Genomic DNA, 21,641 nt, shown 5'->3' on the forward strand with positions numbered 1-21,641 from the left:
AAGAGAGGAGATCATGGGCTTCAGATGCCTCATCTCAGAGTTCAGATGCTCCCTTTCTACCTTGACCTTTACAGAATATCAATAGTTAGGGTAAGAGAGGGTTGGTCTCAGCCTATCAATAATGATGCAACGAGCTAAGAATGCCTGGGGTTCAGTACTACTTGTGGCGAGCCTTCATAGATATTTCTCTGGAGCTAATGTTGGGGCTGGATGTCCCTCATGATTTTTATTATGATTGCAGGACACACCTCAGGGAAAACCATCAAGAACTTTGAAAAACCAAGGTTCATTACAGGTAGTGAAGGATACAAGGCACATCCAAGGACCACACAAGGCGGTCACCACTAGAGGGAGGGAGTGTGAACCCAGGGCTCTGCTTTGATTATGGTCATGAATGGGCTGCCTAGGGTTTCACAGGTTCCCTCTCTATTGGAGAATTGAAAATATAAGAGTGGGAATTGGGGCACAAAGGGAAAAACAGGGTCACTTGGTTATTTAGGCTACCTGGGGCTTTATACTAGTCATTTTACTAGTAGCTGTGTTACATAGCTGGCAATATGCTTTTTTCCAGACGGATGTCTTTGAAATTGATGTCTTGGAAATCAAAAGCTTATTGTCAGGCCCTTGTACTACAGGGAGGGATGAACAGGTGGAGCAGAGGATTTTTAGATCAGCGAAACTTCTCTATATGATATTATAATGGTGAATACTTGTCATTATACATTTGTCCAAATCCATATACGGTACAACACCATGAATGAATTCTTATACAACTATGGGCTTTGGATGATAATGATATGTCAGTGAAGATTCATAAATTGTAACAAATTACCACTCTGGTGGAGGTAATCTGGTAATGGGGGAGCATTGAATGGGGGGGGGATCAGAGATGTTGGGGAAATCTCTGTACCTTTTGCCCATTTGCTGTGATCCTAAAACGCTATAAAAAATAGTCTATTAAGAAACAAACAAAAAAAGATAGCATTAGTTAAGTTGTTCTCAGATTGAGCTGCTTCTCAGATTGCTAAAAGAAATTGAGTATATCTTAGTATATGGAGTAAAAAATGTGGATAAAAAGTGTTTTTTAGTGTGTAGGACACAATCTCCGATGATATAGGCAAGGGGGAAATTTTCTGTGGGATTGAGACGCAGAGCTCCTACTTGTCCACGAGCGTCAGGGCAGTCTAACATTCCTCTTCTTTGTTCCCACTCATGGCCCTCTGGAATTTTTTCTATTCTTCCTGACCAAACGTAATGAAACACTGAGTAGCGCTTGAGGCCACGGCCCTAACATAACGTTTCCAGCTATTCAAGGACTTATTTTATGACTGATTATGGGATGATTAGGCCATTTATGTTAAGTCGATCTCGGAGCATCTCAAATAAGATTTTTATCCTCTTGGAGTAGGTTGATTTTATGGAGTCTGAAACAATGTCTTTTCTCCGTCTTTGACATGGGCAAAACCTCTTCCTCCCTTGAGGTAGGAGTACCATTACTAGTACCTTCCTAGTACCGCGTAGCCAATGCTCCATGCTCTGGTTTATCAAGGGTGGAGAACCCCCTTTCCGGCCACCTCCAGAGCTCTAGGACTACATTACCCAGAAGATCGTGCGTTCAGAGGAGCTGAAGACGCCTCAGGACGAGGCGCATATGTGCGTGCGCATCGCGCTGGGGCGGGACTTCCGGCCTCCTGCTTTGGGCCGGCGTGCTTTGCAGTTCTGGGGGATCCTTTCCGCAGAGCTGAGGCGTATGTGACAGAGCGGAGTAAGCGTGAAGAGTCGTCCTCACTGCAGAGATTTGGGTCCGCGGCTGGCGACGCCGTCCGGACTGCCCTGCGCAGGGGACCGGACAGGAGCCGCCGGCCCGGGTGTCCGCTCCGCCCACCGAATCCGATGGCGGCGACCGCGCCCAGGGACCCAGCTCAGGTAAACGCTCGTCCCCCGGCCTTCCCCGCCGTCCCCCTACCCAGACTCGAGCGCGGGGCGCCTGCTCGCGTCCCTGCGGCCTAGGCCCCGGTGTCTGGGACAGGGAGGCGCCGGCGGGCGGGGGCCCGTGTGTGAGCGCCGGCGTGCTGGCTGCGGGAGCGGGCTCCGGGCTGAGGGGCCGGCTGGGGCAGAGGCTGGAGGGGGCCTGAGACCGGAGGTTTCTGCCCTCAGGTGACAGCGTGAGGTGGAGTCACGCCCGGACTGGTTAGCCAAGGTGAGGTGTGGTACCTTCAGATGAGGACTCTAGACGCCGGGGGGACATTGGGCCCAAGGAGGGACACGATCTCCTTTAGGATTTCAAGACTTCCCCAAGGAGTTCTAAAGAAGAGCAGATTGGGAGAGGGAGATCAGTGCACTGAAGCACTGGGAAGTTGAGTCTTTGTTCAGGGTCACATAGCTGGTAAAAGGCAACACCGAGCACTGAGACCCACTGAGGGTCTCTTGGCTCCAGGGCCAGGGAAGGGTACAGAGAGACATGAGCAACTTCCCGTGGTCAGCGCAGTCGTTAAGCGTCTGCCTTCGGCTCAGGGCGTGACCCCGGCGTTCTGGGATCGAGCCCCACATCAGGCTCCTCCGCTGGGAGCCTGCTTCTCCCTCTCCCACTCCCCCTGCTTTGTGTTCCCTCTCTCGCTGGCTGTCTCTCTGTCAAATAAATAAATAAAATCTTAAAAAAAAAAAAAGCCTGCCTTTTCCCCCGGAGTCCCAGGACTGCAGAAGTACTTATGGAACCAGCACAGGTACGTAGAGGGTGTCCTAGTCCTTTACTGGCCCTGACTACCGCTCAGATGTCCTCTGGATTGTGGTGTCCTAGGATTCTTATGTGTTGTTTTCAGAGTTCTAAGTCGATGTCAGGGGTTATATGAAGGTGTCCGCATTCCTGTCAGCCGACATAAATGAGTGTTTAGGGTTAACCCAGGAGCGGGTACCAGGATCTGCAAATACATGGAGGTAAAGCCGAGCTGGGGGTGTTCAGGAACCACAGATCTCCTTTTATGATATAAACAAAGAGCAGGGGGACAGGTGTCAGGACAGGAATAACTGCCTGAAAAATTGCGTGTCTATTCTGGAGGTAATGGGAGGTTTGGGTCACAGGAGAGAGAATGTTCGAAAAGTTGAAATAGTCTTCTTACTGTAAAGTGGAAAACAGACCATGGGAATGAGGGAGGGACAAGGGAAATCTGGGCAGAGGCTACTAACATAGACTAGGTGAGGGTTAATTGACCAGGACTGTGGTTTAGGGTAGTTGCATTTCTGGATGCAACCATGGGATGCATGTATTTTTTGTTTTGTTTTTGTTTTTTAAAGATTTTATTTATTTATTTTGTCAGAGAGAGGGACAGAGAGCGTGCACAAGCAGGGGGAGTGGCAGGCAGAGGGAGAAGCAGGCTCTCCGCTGAGCAAGGAGCCCAGTGCGTGACTTGATCCCAGAACACTGGGATCATGACCTGAGTCGAAGGCAGACGCTTCACCAACTGAGCCACCCAGGCATCCTGGGATGCATGTTTTAAAAACGGGAAACTAGGTTTTCTAATATGGGTGGTGTGGGAGAGAAACAGAGGTATCAGGGATAATCTCAGGGTGTTTGATCTTTGCAGCTGTAGGGGTGGAAGTTCCAACTGAGAGGAGGAAGTTGGTAGTAGGAATAATATTCACTGGGGGATATCAGAAGCTTTGTTTTGGCCACGTTTAGATTCTGAGGTGTTTCAGACATCACTGAGTGGAGGCATCAGATTGGCAGCTGGAAACCCAAGTTGGGAAATCAAAAGAGCCGTTCATATTGGAGGCATTCAAAATGTGGCATTTACTGTGTGGACCTAACTAAGTGACCTGTGATTACATTTAGGAGGTATAAGCTTCTTGTTAATTGGTGTGAAGCTGTTCATAGGCCAGGAAGTAGAGGGTAGGGGCTGAGCACTGGGTCTCTCGGTTGGGTACTTGAATGATGGTATTGAAATTTATAAATGCTGGTGAGGGAGGTATGTGTCCTGAAAGTTAGGGTGTATCAGACAGACTAGTCTAGCAGGTGGCCCAGGCTTCCAGGATAAGAATGGACGTGAGAGAGATGCAGAGTCAAGGGGTAATTCAGGCTAGATAGCAATCAGGCCAACGCTCTTGGTTATTCACATCTCTGTGGGTTTGCAATGATTTGAGAGGACTTTGGTGGGACCTGGGGTGTTTCATCCAGCCTGGTGGGTATGGTTAGGGGCAAATACGGTCATCTTTGAGAATCAGTAGCAATGGATGTGTGGTAAATGGACTGGGCTTTGAATGAGGGTTAGGTGGACAGAGGAGGTTGTCATTGCTAAGGGGACAGCAGGTACAGCACAGAAATGGAAGAGGGCCATGGGTTTCTGAGATCCAGAAGTGGTTCTGTTTGGCTTGGTCTCAGGCATGGAAGAGAGCCAGGTAGGGAGGTCTTCGTAGAAGGATTAGGTGTTTTCAGCTCTAGCAGGAGCCATGGGAGCTCTGGGTTAGTATTGAGACCTATTTGAATTTGCCAAACAACTCTGGATGTTTTCTGCTAAGTTGTATTTCATGGCCTAAAATTAAGGCCCATTATTATGTGCTGTCTTGACACCTGTTGAAACTCAAAGTGCCTGACATGGTCTGAGTACACATTCTCCTCCCCACTCTTGGATAGTCTCCTAGCCTTGCCTCCCTTCTCATCAAGATGACCAGAGAAGTTCGTGCTTATGCCTTTGAAATGGGTTTCAGTTCTCTACTGGCCCATGGAATTATTCACGTAAGCCCTTCACATTATCCTGTGGGAAACCAGGTTATTACCCCACCTCTTAGTCTTGTAAAACTTGCCTCTCACAGCCCCTGGTTGTTCACTGTACCCTTAGATGTTCTCTGTTCTTTCCTTTTTCCCCAGAGGCTGGTCCGTCCTTCTTATACCAGAACCATGGACACTGCTTGTTTCTCCAATTCCCTAAGCACATGCTGTGGCTGGTAAGTCTGAGGTGTGTGCACTGCCCTCTCCCTGAGCAGCCCCAACACAGAGTCAGGCATCTAGTGGTCATTGTAATTGATTCCTTTGCTTGCCCTCTCCCTGGTCTGGTGACTTTGTCTGGATCTAAGGCACCCGAATACATCAGTTGCTACTTCTTTCCTCTAGCTGACATTTCTTCATGACTGCCCGTGCCAGGAATTGCTAACACAGACATGGGTACGGTTACGGGGACCATGGTCTTTTCTTGCAAGACTCTCCTCTTAAGTTTTCTGTAATTGGTCCATCCTGTGTCCGTCTCCCCCCACCCCACCGCCATGAGCTATCACGTACTGAGTTGTTCTGGCCCAGTACTGTCCGCTGTTCTGTAAGGTCTTCCCCTAAGTAATTGCATCATGCAGGTGCCATGTATTTGCTCATTTTGGGAGTAGGTTGGAGAGCCTTTAAGTGGTTCACAGATGGCTGTTCATCCAGCCACAGCACTATGAGCTCAGGAGGATCCCGATTTGGAGGATTGGCCCCTGGGGGAGGGCATAAATCAGGGCTGTGTTTAAATTGTAGCAGAAACCTTTTCTGTTTGGTTAGTATTTTGGTGCCAGTGGGCACACCTCATTTCTGCTGTTTCTTCACCAGTCTTGACACTTTGCCTACTTGTCAACTCTACATGTCACTTCTACTCTAACATCCTGCGTGGGACCAGTCCCTACCTCTCTGGGCTCCACGTCTTACCTGCTTTTCTCACTGCTCCATCTGCAGTGCTTCCCAGCATTGACCTCTGCATATTTTATCATGAGGTGCGCATATATATCTTCAAATAATCCTTGAACACGAGCGACTCTATTGCAGTTGGATTTTCTTGGTCCTGAACATACCCTTCCACATAGTGGTCATGTGTCACCAGGAAACGAGCTGGCTGGAAGTGATTTGCAGAAAAACAGGTTATAGACCCTTCTGTCCTCCACACGTCACACGTCGTAGTTGTGTCCTTCACCATTTGAGACTTTCCCCGTTTTATGCTCTTTATTTCCCTGGACCAAGGCGCTCTGTCCTCAACCTGAACCAATTCTGGTTCTGCAGACAATCGCAGGGACTTGTCCTGAGTTTGTCACACATTCTTGTGTATGGGTGGTCCCCTCCAGCCAGAGTCAACATGGGCTCCTCCAGCATTTTATTTCTTTCAGGTTGTTGGTGTGGAGCAGATAATGAGGAGGCACCTTTGGAGCAGAGCATTTCCGTAGGAGTGTCACAGGTCAGGACTCCTAGACAGGTGTGTCTGCCCAGAAGGCCCACTCCTGTGAGGTATGTAGCCTAGTCTTGAGAGAGATTTTGCACTTGGCTGCACCAGGGAATGCATACCAGGCAGAAACCATACACCTGTGGGGCATGTGGAAAATGATTATGTTTTACTGCAAACCTTCCATAGCCCCAGAAGCAGCACATTGGAGAGAAACACTTCAGAAGCAGAGCCTCATTTGTGAAGAGCTGCAGGTTGTGTGTGTCAAGGAAGCCCTTTACCTGCAGGGAGGTTTTGAAGGACTTCTTGATCAGCTCAGGATCTCTCCAACAGTACGTCAGCGAGCAGTACCAAGTGTGTAGTGGCCTTACATGATATAAAAATGTATTATAAATGGGGAGGATGCATGAAAACTTGTGAGAACAAGTACACATTTATACAACACCAGAGAGACCTCTCTAGAACAAGACGTTACATATATAGTGCATGTGGGAAGTCTTTCAGCAAAAGGTACCGCCTCAATCACCACTGGAGAGTTCACACTGGAACAAGGGCCTTAATGAGTGTGTGGAATGTGGTAAATTATTTAGCATCAAGGCCAGCCTCATTCAGCACCACACAGTTCACACTGGGGAAAGGCCTTATGTATGCAGGGAATGTGGGAACTTCTTTACTTACAGATCTCTTTCATTACCTGAGGTTTCACACTGAATCAAGGCCTTTTGAGTGTGGTGAATGTGGGAAACCCTTCAGATGGCGCTCTGTTGCTCCTGCAGTGTTGGAAAGTTCACACTGGATTACGGCCTTGTGAATGACTGCTCAGGTGGAGGACCTGGCTCACTGAGTATCAGAAAATTCACATAGGAAATTTAGGGAATTAACGTCGATGTGTGGGGAGAGTGCTAGCTCTGTAGTCCTTATAACACAGCAGGTGTCCCTTATGAGGGTGCTATCTACCTGAATTTAATCTCCTACATCAGAACAGCCACTAAATTCCAGGTATGTGAGAGGTGTGTATATATAATACATATATATAAATAAGATATATACATTTTTTAAAAAAGATTTTATTTATTTATTTGACAGAGCACAAGCAAGGGGAGTGGCAGGCAAAGGGAGAGGGAGAAGCAGGCTCCCTGCAGAGCAGAGAGCCCCACGGAGGGCTCAATTCCAGGACCCTGGGATCATGATCTGAGCCAAAGGCAGTTGCTTAGCCAATTGAGCCACCCAGGCGCCCAGAGAGGTATATTTTTAAAATGCCCGGGCCATTGGCAGGTTTATGTCCCTCCGTTCTGTTGCAGATGCTTTTCTACTTCTACCCCTTGGAAGGTGCCCAGGGTGTGTCTCATTCACTGACTACGTCGTCGTATTTAGGGAAGTAAAACTTCCCTGTTCTCCTATTTGTGAAAGGATGTGTGAAAAAGCCTGACCATTCTTTTCTCATTTCTTTCTCTCTGATGAGTTAGGCCATGGACCTAACCCTTTTTGGGCCCAGAGGTCAGTGCTCATGATTTGAAAACATAGACTTCCTTTTTCAGGGGTGTTACTGGTCTCCCATGACTCTTGTGATGGAATTTTCCAGCCTCCAAATCACAAACCGAGGAACAGCTTGCCTTCCATTGTTCTGATTTGTGTGATAACAAAGGCCTTATTTAAGGCACCTTTAATCTTGGGGGTTCTATTCACTGTGTACGTGGCAGTTTAAAAACAACTATTTGAGTTGTTCTGCTGAGAACAACTGAGTTCTAGTAGCATGAAGATATGACTAGCTTTTGTTGGACCCAAACTTTGTGTGCCTCAGGTAGGACAGTATTATGGCAGACTGTATATAGCTCTCTCATTTTGGCCTAGTTTGCATTGCTGCCCACAGCCTCCCAGGAAAGACTGCAGGGCTTTATGGTCCTTATTTGTAGCTTGGATGGTATTTTGTAGGTTCAGAGGTCAACCTGAGGAGGAGACAGTTGTGACAACCTCTGGTGTTTGTCAGAATTGTTCTCTTATTCACAGGGGATGTTGCATTGTGTTCAACACTGGTAAGGGAAATCTGTTCCTCGGGTCCTGCAAAGGGGCCATGTGCTCTGGTGTCCAGAATTCTTTAGGGTGGTGCCACTGGTTGAAAGATCATAGGGGGAATCATAATTGTTAAAAACAAACAAATAAAAAAAACCCCACTGGATTTATAGGGAGTGAGGACACTACAACAAACTGGTTGGGATGGGCCTCTTTTAAAAGGGTGTCCACAAGGTTTAGTCACTACGGCTGTGAAGGATGAGCAGGCACAGAAGTTGTCAGGATTTCCAGAAGGGTATATCTTCTGTAGCTGCTGGCCTGTCAGAAAAAAAAAGGTAAAGTTTTTATGACTTGTTGCTTTTTGGCGCTCTGTCTCAAGGCGATGTGGAGAGGAAGCTGATGTCTTGGTCAGCGATTGTGGCCTTTGTCCCGCAGCCTGCATTCTTTTGAATCTAGTGGAAATGGCTTTCGTTGTTTACCTGTATTTGTTATCACTGAGGCGAGGCATCCCCTCCTGGGGCATGAGGAGAGATAGTGGAGTCAGTATAGGGGGATTTTACAAACCAGTAGGAAATGCAGATTTTATTTTGAACCATGTATTTAAAGCTGTGATAAGGCATAGATGACATGCAATAAACCGTACATATTTAAACTGTACAGCTCAATAAGTTGAAATTCATTTAACCCAGGAAACTCATTACAATCACGAAAATGGACCTATCTATCACTCCCATATTTATGTTCAACACTTTAATGATATCTCTCTCTGTCTCTCTCTCTCTCTCTGTCCTTCAGCAACCATTCATCTACTTTCCTTTATAACAGATTAGTTTGCATTGCCTAGAATTTTATATGATTGAAATAATAGTTTACCCTTTTTTTTTTCTCCCATGGGTGCCCTCTGCATAATGTTTATTTTCAGATTCGGCAATGAAACTTACATGAATAGTTCATTATTTTTATATCGCTGAGAAGAATGATTTTCTGTGAATTACCACTATTTGTTTTTTGTTTTCTTTAAGATTTTATTTATTTATTTGACAGAGAGACAGCCAGCAAGAGAGGGAACACAAGCAGGGGGAGAAGGAGAGGAAGAAGCAGGCTCCCAGCGGAGGAGCCTGATATGGGGCTCGATTCCAGTACTCCGGGATCACGCCCTGAGCCGAAGGCAGACGCTTAGCGACTGAGCCACCCAGGCGCCCCCAACTATTTGTATATTCATTCATCTGTTTATGGATATTGACTGCTTTCCAATATTGGTTGTTAAAATAAGATTACTACAGACATTTTAATACAATTCTTTTTGTGGCTATGTTTCATTTCTCTTGTGTTAATACCTACGGGAACGATGCTGGAGTCACAGGCTGAGTGAATGTATTAACTTTTTCAGAAATGTCAAGCTGTGATCTAAAATGGTTCTTTCTACTAGCAGTGTGTAAGAGTTCCACTTCTTCCATATCCTTGCCAGTAGTAGATACAGTTAATCTTTTAAAATTTTGACCCTTTTAATGAATATTTAGCAATTTTATCTCAGCTGTGGTTTTAGGTGCGTTTCCCTGATGTTTAGCATTTTTTCATTTGTTTATTTGCCAGATTGTCTTCTTTGATAGAATGTTGGTTATCTTTTACCTGCTTTTTAAAAATGAATTTTGGCAAATAAGATAGTGAAAAAAAACAAAGAAAGATCAGAAAGATCATGTGCCATAAAACAAGTCTTAACAAATTTAAGAAGATGGAAATAATATCTAGTATCTTTTCTGACCACAGTGGTATTAAAGTAGAAATAAGAGAAAAATGGGAAAACTCACAAATAAAAGGAAATTAAACAACATACTCCTGAACAACCAGTGGGTCAAAGAAGAAATCAAAAGGGGAAGAAAAGGGACACCTGGGGGGCTCAGTCGGTTAAGCATCTGCCTTCGGCTCAGGTCATCATCCCAGAGTCCTGGGATTGAGTCCCACATCAGGCTCCTTGCTTGGTGGAGGGCCTGATTCTCCCTCTGCCTCTGCCTGTCGTTCCCCCTACTTGTGCTCTCTCTCTCTCTGACAAATAAATAAATAAAATCTTAAGCAAAACAAAAGGTAAATAAAAAATTATCTTGAAACAAATGAAGATGAAAATACAACATACCAAAACTTACCGGATGCAGGGAAAGCAGTTATAAGGAAAGGTTATAGATATATATATCTACATTGAGATAAAAGATCTCAAATAAGCAACCTTTACACTTCCAGGAACTAGAAAAACAATAAATTAAGCCCAGAGTTAGCTGAAGAAAAAATTGATAATGGTTAGAACAGAAATAAATAGATACTCGAAAAACAATGGAAATGATCAATGAAACCAAGAATTTTTTTTTAAAGAAAAACAAAATTGACAAAACTAGCTAGATTAACTAGCTAGATTAGTGTAAAAAAGAGAAAGGATCCAATTAAAATTATATAAAAAGTGGAGGCCTTACAGCTGATACCACAGAAATAAAAGGATCACAAGAGTCTCCTGTGAGCAAGCACAGAACTCTGCGTAAGAAGACTGTAAAGCAGGAAGGTTTGGTGTTTTGAGGCCCATCTATCAGCCACAGTGACTGATAAATTGCCCTTGTGCTCTAGATGAGAGCTGTTGAAATCCTAGTTATATGGAGAAAACCAAACACATATCACATATTTTTCAAAAGTTGGGAAGACAGCCTTCCACATCACAGAGGACATTTGTGTGTTCTTGCATATGCACATTCTATCAAGACAAAATTCCATGTCCCTTAGGTGTTAGATTGTTTTGTTTCATTTGAAACAGTATTTCTTCTCTCAAACACTTAAGTTTCCCACAAAATATTAAATGTATAATATATGACCACTTGAAAACAGATGAACTCATAGCAAACATCAGTTGCCTCATCCCTGGAATCCAGTCACTCAGACCAGAAATATAATTTAAAAGGTTTAAAAGATATTTGTAAGTAAGAGGAATGGAAAGAGCAAAGGGGTCAAGGTACAGGATGAGATTAGATGAAAGCTGCTTAAGTTAGGAAAAAACATCTTAGGAAAACATTTGAATTTTGAAACTGATAAAATCACTTACAACCTTTGCTACCTGAAGTAACTCAGTCTCTTCCTTAAATTCGTATTTTCTCCATTTAAGAGGGGAGGGAAGATTTTTCTTCTTTTGCAGTTCACAGAATTTTTTCCTACAGAAGTACAGTCTTGGTTTCTTAAGCATGTCCTCACCCAGTTAGAGAAACATTATCATACTCCAGATGGTGTCTTGAGATTTGGAGTCTCTGAATTGGGAGCTTCCCACATACTGTGTTATCTTATGTCATTTATAAGAGTGCATTACAAAAATATTCACGGCTCTGCAGTGTGAAGAGGCAACATGAGGATTTCAAAAGGCAGATGAAACAGCAGAAGACAAATACAGTCTAATTGTACTATGAAGATTTGGTTTCATATCTACATCAAAATTCATACAACTCCACTCTTGAGGATTCCACTAAATAATATGAAAAACAGGGAAAATGTCTGACATCTAGGACCTGTCCTAAATTCAACTCAGTCATATTTCCTCTTCATTTGCTAGGAATAAATTACCATGAAGAATATTTCAAGTCTAGGAAGCCACTCCAGATGGTTCATCATTTTCCTGTGTCTCCCCTTCATGGAAGTTTAGTACACAGTTACTGCATACATTTAGTAAATTATCTGTGGCCAGGTGTGATCTTGGATCAGAGAGAGAGTAAACACATAGAGTAAAGCAAGAGAGTGATGGAGTAGACAGAGGTGAGAGAAGGAGAGAAGAGAAAGAAAGAACGAGAGATGAATCATGTTAGAAATCACAGGTTAAAAAATTTCAGGAAGTGGCACAGTTCTAGAAAATGAGAGACATGATTTTTTTGAATGTGGAATACGTGAGATGTTTTCTGGTGAGAAGGATATTTAAGTCAATTGTTTCCTTAAGGTGTAGAGAATGAGCCGTTGTTCATTAGAAAAATCGGGGGCAAGCTATAGTGCAGCTACAATCTAGACTCTGATGAAAACCCAGAATCTAAGAGAAATGGGACAGTATAAGTCGTCAGGATTGAGAAAAAGGACTGCCGAAACCACATGACAGGAACGGAACTAAAGTACATTTTCTTTTTTTTCTTTTTTCTTTTTTTTTTAAGATTTTATTTATTCATTCTACAGAGATAGAGACAGCCAGCGAGAGAGGGAACACAAGCAGGGGGAGTGGGAGAGGAAGAAGCAGGCTCACAGCAGAGGAGCCTGACGTGGGGCTCGATCCCACAACGCCAGGATCACGCCCTGAGCCAAAGGCAGACGCCTAACCGCTGTGCCACCTAGGCGCCCCAAAATATTTTCTATTTTAAATTGTATTTAATTTTAATTGGGTTCCACACCCAAAGTACGGCTCAAACTCATGGCCAGCCAGGTGCCCTTCTATTTTAAAATTTTAATTAATTAATTTGTTTGTTCATTTTTAAATTTTTATTTGGAAGAGAGAGTGAGAGTGAGCGTGAATGTGAATGTGGGGGGAGGGGCAGAGGGAGAAGCAGGCTCCCCGCTGAGCAGGGAGACCTATACCAGGCTCGATTCCAGGACCCCGGGATCATGACCTGAGGGGAAGGCAGACACTTAACCAACTGAGCCACCCAGGAGTCCCTATTTTTAATTTTTAAAATAAACTTATTTTAGAGCAGTTTTAGGTTCATAGCAAAATAGAGCAGAAATTACAGGGAGTTCCAGTTTACTGCCTGCCTGTCCCGAGACACAAAGCCTGCCCGACTCTGAGCATCCTATATTAGAGTGGCTCATTTGTTACAATCAGTAAAACTAAATGGACACATCATTATCACCCAAAGTTCATACTTTAAATTAGAATTTGCTTTTGGTGTGGTGCATTCTGTGGATTTGACAAACGTATAATGATATGTGTCTATCATTATAATATACAGAATAATTTTGCTACCCTAGAAGTCCTTCATGCTCTGAATATTCATCCACCCCTTACCTTAACCCCTGGCAACCACTGATCTTTTTACTGTCCAAAGTTTTCCTTTTTCTAAGTGTTAAATAATTGGAATGACACAGTATGTAGCCTTTTCAGATTATCTTCTTTCACTTAGCAATATGCATTTTTGGTTCTTTTGTGTCTTTTCTGGCTTGAAAGTTCATTTCTTTTTAGTGCTGAATAATATTCCATTGTTGAATATACTAGGGTTTATGTATCCATTTATCTGTTAAAGTGAATCTTGGTTGCTTTCCAGTTTGGCAACTATGAATAAAGCTGCTATAACATCTGTGTGCAAGTTTTTGTATGGATATGTTTTCAGCCCATTTGGGTAAATACCAAACAATGTGATTACTGGATTGTGTAGTAAGAGTATGTTTACTTTTGTTAGACACTGTCAGACTTCTTTCCAAAGTGGCTATGCAAGTGTGCATTCCTGCCAGAAGTGAATGAGACTTCGCGTTGTTCCACCTTCTCACTAGCATTTGATATTGTCAGTGTTTCGGGTATTGGCAATTCTGTTAGGTGTGTAGTAGTATCTCATTTTAATTTGCAATTTCTTAATGACATATGATGTTGAACATAATTTCATATGCTCTGGTGATAGGTGTATCTTATTTGATGAGGTGTCAGTTAAGGTCTTTTGTCAATTTTTTGTTTTTGTTTTTGGTATTTTTTGCCCATTTGTTAATCGAGTGTTTTGTTACTGTTGGGTTTTAAGAGTTCTTTGTATATTTTTGATAACAGTCTTTCATCAGATGTGTCTTTGTAAATGCTTTCTTCTGGTTTGTGACTTTTCTTATTCTCTTGATATTTGTCTTTTGCTGAGCAGAAGTTGTGAATTTTATTGAAGTCCAGCTTTATCAATTATTTCTGTAATGAATTTTGCCTTTGGTTTTGTATTGAAGACGTTAGCATCATACCCAAGGTTACCTAAGTTTTCTCCTATGTTATCTCCTGGGAATTTTATAGGTTTTGTTGTTGTTATACATTTAGGTCTATGATCCACTTTGAGTTCATTTTTGTGGAGGGAAAAAGGCTATGTCTAGATTCTTTTTTTTTTTTTTTTGCCTGTGGATGTCCAGTTGTTCCAGCATATTTGTTGAAAATATTATTTGTGCGCCATTGCATTGCTTTTGTTACTTTGTCAAAGATCAGTTGACTCTATTTCTGAGCTCACTATTCTGTCCCATTAATCTTTTTATCCTTTAGCCAGTAACACACTGTCTTCATCACTGTAGCTTTACAGTAATCTTGAAGTTGGGTAGTGTCAGTCTTCGACCTTGTTCTTCTTCAATATTGAGTTAGTTAGCTATTTTGATTCTTTTGCCACTCCATACAAACTTTAGAATCAGTTTGTCAATATCAGCAAAATAATTTGCCAGGATTTTTATTAAGATTGTGTTGAATATATAGATAAATTTGAAGAAAACTGATATCTAAACAATACTGAGTCTTCCTGCTCATGAACATGGTATATCTCTCCATTTATTTAGTTCTTCTTTGATATCTTTCATCAGGATTTTGTGGTTTTCCCCATATATATCGTGTACATGTTTTGTTAGATTGATACCTAAGTATTCATTTTGAGGGTACTAATAATGTAAATGGTAATATTTTTAATTTCAAATTCCATTTGTTCATTGCTGGTATGATACACTGATTTATAAGAAATGTTGTATTATTATATATTCTATCATTTCTTAGATATATTGGTCTTCATCCATAGTTCCTGAAAACGCTTCAGAGCTATAAAGGTAAAATGAGTGTCTTGTTCTTAGTGAAGGTGATTTTTTCTTTCCGAACCCACCCAACGTTCAGAGACAGTTTGCAGGAAGAGCGATCATGTGATAAAGGACTAGAACTTTGAGTCCCTATTCCCAAGCCCCCACCTCCAGGGAAGGAGAGTGGCTGGAGGTCTCATCAGCCAGTGGCCAATGACTTAGGCATCATGACTCTGTAATAAAGCCTTCATAAAGACCCAAGAGGACAGTCTTGGTCTTTTTGGAGAGGTTTCACGCTTGGAGAACCAGAATGTTTGCATGTGCCGCCAAGCCAGGCCCTGAGCTCCATGAGAACAGAAAGACCTCATGGAGTGACGTAAGAATTCTGGAGATGGATAATCTTGACAGTTGCACTACAATGTGAATGTATTTACTGCCACTGAATTGTACACTTAAAATGGTTAAAATGGTAACTTTTCATTATGTATATTTTATCATAATAAAACATGTTACAATTACTCAAAGATTACTTTCTCAAACGTTAGTGTTTTTCACTAATGAATTGTAATTTTTTTTTAAGATTTTATTTATTTATTTCAGATAGAGTGTGAGCATGAGCTGGGGAAGGGAGAAGCAAACTTCCCTCTGAGCGGGGAGCCCAATGTGCGGCTCGGTCCCAGGACCCTGGGATCATGACCTGAGCCAAAGGCAGACGCTTAACCAACCGAGCCACCCAGGTGCCCCATGAATTTTAATTTTTGAAAAAAACTTATTTTAGAGCAGTTTTCAGTTCATGGCCAAATAGAGCAGAAATTACAGGGAGTTCCTGTATACTACTTGCCTGACCCCAGATGCACAGCCTCCCCCACTATGAACATCCTATATTAGAGTGGTTCATTTGTTATAATGAATAAACCTAAATTGACACATTGTTATCACCCAAAGTTCATAGTTTATTTTTATTTTTTAAACATTTTATTTATCTGACAGAGCACAAGCAGGGGGAGCAACAGAGGGAGAGGGAGAAGCAGGCTGTCCACTGAGCAGGGAGCCCAATGTGAGGCTCGATCCCAGGACTCTGGGATCATGACCTGAGCTTAAGACAGTTGCTTAACCGACTGAGCCACCCAGGCGCCCCCAAAGTTCAAAGTTCATAGTTTAAATTAGAGTTCACTTTTGGTGTTGGACCTTCAACATTTTGGAGTTCTAAGGTAGAAGGATCTATTAGGGAACCATAAAATATCCTGCTAACCCAAAAAACTTCTGCACACAAGTAGAAAACAGTTTTATTATTAATAAGCATTGAAACAGATGTGATGTGCATCACAGGCAATCCAGTAAAGAGATTAAATCTCACCTTTTCATACAATCAGGCAGATACAACCTATTACATACATGTTCTTAAGAGAAATGTGAACTAGTCCATAAGTAAGAGGACTTGATACACCATTTGCCAAATAGTTCATCATAAATTCACTGGGGTGGCCATTTGCATTTGCTAAGTGCTTTTGTCTAAGTGTACAATAACATATACCTGCCGTAAGTGACTATAAAAATGGCAAAATACACAGAATTCCTGCTTTCAGGTGTGGGACAGCACATAGCATGGGGCTGTGACCCTTAAGGACAGGGCAACAGATGAGGTGTGCTCCCATCTTCCTCCCAGGGCAATTTCTAAACCTGTTACAGGGAAGTGGAGCCCAGACAACAGGTGGGGTAACAGAGATGAGGACCTAGGGCTCCAGAGGGAGCTGGAATCCTGTGTTTGTGTTTTCTCAGGGGAGTCCTACCCAGATAGGGGTGTTCTGAAACCTCAAGTCTGGCCTCCCTCAAGCCTCAGCCCCAGAGGTGTAACCCTCACACTAGATCAGAAGTCAGCACCAGCCACTGTATCCCAGCTTCCTCCTACAGAGGCAGTGTCCTCACCTCAGGCTTAGAAGCTGAGGTCCCATTTTCTCCTACTTGAGAAGTCGATGCCCCACCTGTGGCAACTGAGCGGTACTGGCTCCTCTCTTGCACATGTGTCCATGCAATTTTGTGCACCTGCCCTCGGGTCAGTATGCGAACTCATGGACTCTGCATTAGGAATCTCGGCTGAGGGGCGCCTGGGTGGCTCAGTCGTTAAGCGTCGGCCTTTGGGTCAGGGTGTGAGCCCAGGGTTCTAGGATCGAGCCCCAAATCCGGCTCCCTGCCCAGCGGGAAGCCTGCTGCTCCCTCTCCCACTCCCCCTGCTTGTGTTCCCTCTCTCGCTGGCTGTCTCTGTCTGTTAAATAAATAAATAAAATCTTAAAAGAAAAAAAAAAAACACTTTCTTTAAAAAAAAAAAAAAAAAAGGAATCTCGGCTAAACCTGGGCCCTGGGACGTGGTTGCCAGCCTCCAGGCCTTCATACTGTCATTACTTGGTCTGGTTTTCCTGCCCATGGGGAGCTATAGAGGGGCTTGACCAGCCCACTTGGAGGACTCTAGGCGCCCCTGAGGAGTTTTTTTTGGCCTTGGAGAAAAGGTCTTATAGAAACTGAGAGGTAATGAATAGCCATGTGCCCTGCTCCCTCCCAGCAGCTGGCCAGCTGTGCACAGAATGCAAAGCAGTCTTTATTTATTTATTTATTTATTTATTTATTTATTAAAGATTTTATTTATTTATTCGACAGAGATAGAGACCGCCAGCTAGAGAGGGAACACAAGCAGGGGGAGTGGGAGAGGAAGAAGCAGGCCCACAGCAGAGGAGCCTGATGTGGGGCTCGATCCCGCAATGCTGAGATCACGCCCTGAGCTGAAGGCAGACGCCCAACTGCTGTGCCACCCGGGCGCCCCTATTTATTTATTTTTAAAAATATTTTATTTTTTTATTTATTTGACAGAGAGAGAGAGTCAGCGAGAGAGGGAACACAAGGAGGGGGAGTGGGAGAGGAAGAAGCAGGCTCCCAGCAGAAGAGCCTGACATGGGGCTCGATCCCACAACTCCGGGATCACGCCCTGAGCCGAAGGCAGACGCTTCAGGACTGAGGCCCCCAGGCGCCCCCAAAGCAGTCTTTAAAAGAAGGCAGCTTTAGGTCTATAAGGCTTCAAGAGAAGGAAGTATCAGTAAGTATTGGCTATAAAGTGAGAAAGTAGGTTTAGGTTGTCCCAGGTGTATTCAGTGAGAAAAACCAAAATGTGGATTGGTGTACAAAGTCTGACTTTATTTTTACTGAGACAACAATTTATAAAGGAATGTATTTGAACACATGGTGTTCACTATGTGATGCACACATGTGCAGACACAATTCTGAAAAGATAATGCTGTACTGTCAATGTTTTTCTCCAGAAGGTAGAACTATCATAGACTTTCCACATTCTATTTTATATATGTTTTTTAAAGATTTTATTTATTTCATTTAGAGGGAGAGAGCAGGTGAGGGACAGAGGGAGAGAGAATCTTGAGCAGACTCCTCGCTGAGCACGGAAACTGACAGGTGGCTTGATTTCTCCACCCTGAGATCATGACCTGAGCCGAAACCAAGAGTCGGACACTTAACTGACTGAGCCACCGAGGCACCTTTCATATTCTATTTTATAATTGTATATAATATTTTGTATTAGGGAAAATAACCTGTACTGATCCCTTCTTTTTAAATATCAATTCAAAAATCCTGCACATTTAGAGGTGACTCCTGTTATTGTGAGAAACACTGTGACCTGGTCTATGGAAACCACAGTAGTACAATGAAATGTTATATCACAATCACTTGAAAAATTGTTAAAACACAGATTCTAGGTCTTGATCCACAGAATCTCTGTTTCACTAGGCTAGTTTCTGAAATGAGAATGAGCATTTCTAACAAATCACCAGGTGACATGAATGGTAAAGGTCTAGGAATCAAACTTGAAAACCAGGATTTGATGAAAAATGAGGCTGCCTAGTTCCAGGCCTTGTAGTCTACCACAGTGAAAAATTGCAGACTCCCAGACGCAGAGCCAAAGTTTCTCACATATATCCCGAGCGTCTCTGCAGTGAGCAAGTTAGGCTAATGGCCAACCTGGCTGGAGTCTTCAACTGCTGTGAGGGCTCCACCTACCAAAGCTATCTAGCCACCTGCGTATTTTGCCTAGAACTTATTCCAAGAACACTCACATAGTTATCCCTCATACCCTTTTTTTTTTCAATGACCCTATTATCAAAGAGGCCTACCTTACTGCACTATGTAATACACATACCATACTTGCACATTCACCTTATGTTCCTCCATTGTGCCTACCACATTCCAAGATGCTATATGATTTAGGATTTCTTCTTGAGTTCTGTGACATCCTTGTGTATCATATAACCCCCAGGAGGGCAGGAGTCTTTTGTCCCTTTGTGTCCAAATGTCTCCTATACAATAGGTTCTTGAAGCCAAATAGTCATTATTTGTTAGAACAGTGAGTACACAAAACATCTTAGCTTCCCTTTATATTTTTACAATTCTGCCTATTCCTGACATCCCCATTAGCTTTCCCTGAATGCTGGTATCACTTAATTTCAAGAAGGAGGAAGAATCAAATTTGGGAGACAAAATCTTCAGAATGATTGTTTTAGTCACATGCTCAGCTTAACTGTAACTTAGACTGTATCTCTGACACAATTTTTCTAAGATCTTCACATTTTTACCATCCACTGGTATTTCCACTAAGACATTTCGGACACAATCTCTGAATCATTATATAGCCATTATTAATAGCTTTTTGTAATTTGCATTTTACAGCTGTTTTCTCAGATAATGTCAATTTCTCGTGCAGAATACTGCCTGAAATCACAGGGGAAATCATAACCACTTTCAAGTAATGAGATGAGATCACAGATTTAAGTTACCCTTTGCATTTTGGAAATAAGAGCACCCTTTTCATACATGCTAACACTTGTAAACACTGAAGCCACTGTCCAGTGTCAAAATAGCACGTCTTTCACGGTTCTGTTGTAGAGATTGATCTCAGATTTCCAAAAGGAAGTATCAGGCTATCCAAAAAGAGATATTAGATAAACGTGTTGCTAAGTTGAACACAGTAATTCACCATACAGTCAAGGGAGATACTTTCTGTGGTAATTACAGAGATCACCTTTGTTTTCCTGCTTCAGGGTAGTCCAACATCCCTCTACAATATTTTCTGTCATGACCCAATCTGTTTTTTTCTCTCGTCCGTGATCAGAGCGACTGATAAAACCAACTCTAACACTTCATAGTGTATGGATTTGATTTGCAACGTGACGTGTTAGCTTCTGCTACCAGTGAACACATTTTGAGCCTGCATGACTACGGATGACAAGTGTATTTGGATCTGTAGCCTTTAGGAGTATCTGAAATATGTTTAACCTCTGGGAGCAAGCTGAACTTCACGGAGTCCGAAATAACACTTCCCCACACGCTTGAGTGAACAGCTACGGGCAACACACAACACGCCCCCCCAAAACGTGAGTTCTGCTTCTTTAAGGAAGGACAAAAACCCTTCTAATCTCTTGGACTCGTAGACACCACCTCCCAGCGCAGCTCGCGGGTTTAAAGTGTCTGCAGGTGGGCTGCGGAGCGCCCGTACCCTCGGCATCTGAATGCGTGGGAACTACATTACCCTGTATGCTTCGCGCCCAACGGCCGCCTCGCTGAACCAATGAAGGCTCAGAACAGGGGCCTTCCGTATGTAACACCGAACGCGGGGCGGGACTTCCGGCGTCCTCCTCCGGGCGGTCATTTTGGCTTCTCCCCTGTGTTCGTCCGGGTAGAAGTTCCGGAGAGCTGGGTGTGCGCGAGGTGGCTTGCAGGAGAAGGACTCAGAGGAGTCGTTGACCCCGCCATACAGAGGCGGCTCTGAGGCTTGGCGACGCCGCCCGGGGTGCCCCGCACCAGGGCCCGTATAAGAACCGCCTGCCCGCTCCCGGCCCCGCTCCGCCCACAGGCCCGGATGGCGGCAGCCACGCTGAGGGACCCGGCTCAGGTAAATGCTGCGTTTTCCGCCCTTCGCCGCCACCCAGATCCTAAAGCTCCGGTTGAGGGGCGCTTCCTCACGTCCTCACATCCCAGGTCTTACTGTTTAGGATAACGAGGCACTAGTAGGTGGGATCCCATTTCTGACAATGGCTCTGAATAAACAAGACGTCTCAGCTTCCCTGTTTAATTTTTACTGTTGTGATTAGGTGTGGGGGAGTGTTACCCGCAGAGGAGCCGACCTGTGCAAAGGCGTGGAGGTGCCGCTGAGCTGGGAGTATTCGGGAAAGCTGGGGGCTCTTGTGCCTGCGGGGAACAGTGTTTGAGGCGGAGTCACACCTGGAATAGCAGGCTGAGGGTTCTGCCTGAATTCTCAGGACTCTAGAGGCTGTGGATAGTTTTAAACAAAGGAGCGACACGAATTACACAACCTCACAGAGGTTGTTGATTGGAAAAACAGACTGAAGGAGGGTGATTGGAGACATTGAGGTATTAGGAGGTTGACTATTTCTTCGCGGTCACAGAGCTAGTAAGATGAAACACTGAGGCACAAAAGGTAGACATTCAGTTATAAATTCACCTGGCTTACCGGCCAGGCGTGGATACACAGAGGAGTCTGAGCCCATTGAAAGCCGACATTGTTGTATTCATCTATAACCTGCTCGTTAAAACATGACTACGGACGCACTTGAACCTACGCAGTACACAGGTATGTGTAGGGTGTCCTAGTCCCTCACTAGCTCCTACTCCTACACATATATTCTCCATTGTAGTGTCTGGGGACTCTACATGCCA

At 43.7% G+C, this 21,641-nt stretch overlaps 1 protein-coding gene across 5 annotated transcripts in view; it reads left to right on the plus strand.

The window, feature by feature from the left end:
* The first annotated feature begins 1,666 nt into the window (after positions 1 to 1,666).
* Positions 1,667 to 21,641, plus strand: part of LOC105234581 (zinc finger protein 501-like) — a 45,978-nt gene continuing 26,003 nt past the window's right edge. For 2 of the 5 annotated variants that reach the window (XM_019793116.2, XM_034639341.1), the window contains exons 1-3: positions 1,667 to 1,926; positions 4,862 to 4,938; positions 6,118 to 6,235. The gene's annotated coding sequence lies outside the window, so the exon portion shown is untranslated. Of the gene's footprint in view, positions 1,927 to 4,861; positions 4,950 to 6,117; positions 6,236 to 20,435; positions 20,857 to 21,641 lie in introns of those variants that run through there. The other 3 variants (XM_034639338.1, XM_034639339.1, XM_019793115.2) reach the window with 3 other exon arrangements.

This window comes from Ailuropoda melanoleuca, chromosome 12 (assembly GCF_002007445.2).
Source record: "Ailuropoda melanoleuca isolate Jingjing chromosome 12, ASM200744v2, whole genome shotgun sequence".
Lineage (NCBI taxonomy): Eukaryota > Metazoa > Chordata > Mammalia > Carnivora > Ursidae > Ailuropoda > Ailuropoda melanoleuca.